Source organism: Salvelinus sp. IW2-2015, unplaced genomic scaffold (assembly GCF_002910315.2).
Source record: "Salvelinus sp. IW2-2015 unplaced genomic scaffold, ASM291031v2 Un_scaffold16326, whole genome shotgun sequence".
Classification (NCBI taxonomy): Eukaryota; Metazoa; Chordata; class Actinopteri; order Salmoniformes; family Salmonidae; genus Salvelinus; species Salvelinus sp. IW2-2015.
Window position 1 is genome coordinate 19,797 of NW_019957535.1, and position 1,627 is coordinate 21,423.

Sequence of the window (1,627 nt, forward strand, 5' to 3'; positions counted from 1 at the left end):
GGCATTGGATTCTCCCAAACCATCAAGTATTTCCGTATAGCCGGGGTATGGGTTGCCTTCCAGAAGCCGTCGTCTTGTTCAATCCTGTACATCAATCAGAAAAAGTTCTTAACTCCCATTCTTTTTGCCGTAGCAGATAAAGTGATGGTATGAGATGAGGTGGACTTCCTGATGAAGTTGTTTGTTCAGTTCATGGTTTACAGTTTTAGATCAAGGAAAGGCATACCACCAAGGCTTTGTGGGAGAGGAGTCCAGAAAATACACTGCCTTCAGCACGCCTTGGGCCTTATAGGAATGGAATATAATTCCCTTTGACCTATCAAACAGTCCCTCTGCCTTCCAACGAAGCATGGAGGAAAGTTTAGAGGGGATAAGAGATAGAATCTGGATACCATATTTGGATGACGTTCTCATTTTTAGTCAGTCATTTGAACAAYATGTGGAAGATGTCCGTCAGGTACTCAGGCAGCAAAATAATGTTCAGACAACAACAGAATGACTGTGTAACGTGGATATCCATGGTCACACTAAGGTCATCAGTGCAAGATGAGCTGTCATGGTGGGGGGGGACAGTTACAAACCGACTGTCTCCACACGATATCATGCAGGCTCATTTAAAGGATGCGGCTGTATCGACAATCTTGGAACTGAAAAGTCAAAGGATTAAGCCTAAACCAACAGAATGTCAACAAGAGTCATACAAAGTCAAACAGTTACTGCAAGAGTGGAACAGGCTCCATGTCTCACCAGATGGATTATTACAAAGGAAAACAGCAAAAAGGACACAAGTTGTGGTAYCAAGTCAGTATAGAACACTGATTTACAAGTACTTACACACTGAAATGGCCCATCTCGGAACAGAAAGAGTGTTGAACTTAGCACGAGAACACTTTTATTGGCCGCGCATGCAACATGACATTGAACACTTTATCACCAAAGTGTGTAAGTGTATCAAACAAAAGAAACCCAGTGTAATAACTAGGGCCCCAATGCAACATGTACGAGCTACAGCTCCHTTCCAGATGATTTCAATTGACTATGTGCATTTGGAGAAAAGCAGAGGGGGCTACGATTACATTTGAGTTATTTCAGATAACTTTACAAAACTTGCACAAGCCTACCCCACCAGAAATAAGTCAGGGAAAACTGCAGCAAAAAAGCTTTTTGATGATTTTTTCCCAAAGTTTGGCTTTGTGTAAAAAATCCACCATGATCAGGGAAGAGAGTTTGAAAATCAGTTATTCAGAGCCTTGCAGAACTGTACGGGAATAGCCTATTCCAGAACCTCTCCATATCATCCACAGGGGAATCTGAGATTTAACCATACACTGTTGTCAATGTTGCGCACACTAGATGAAGAGAAAAAGGCCAACTGGGGTGATTATCTGAACAAGGTCATTCATGCATATAATTGTACCACCAGTGATGCTATTGGGTTCTCACCGTATTTCCTGCTATTGGGTTACAGATAAAGGAACAGGAGAAATCATACCAGGATTATGCTAAGAAGTGGCAGCAACAGATGGCTGAAGCCTATGACATCGCCCACGAAGCGTCGTTACCCATCGCTCCACAAAGGCCGCGGCCCTTGCAGAGCAAGGGGCAACACTACTTCTAGGTTTCAGAG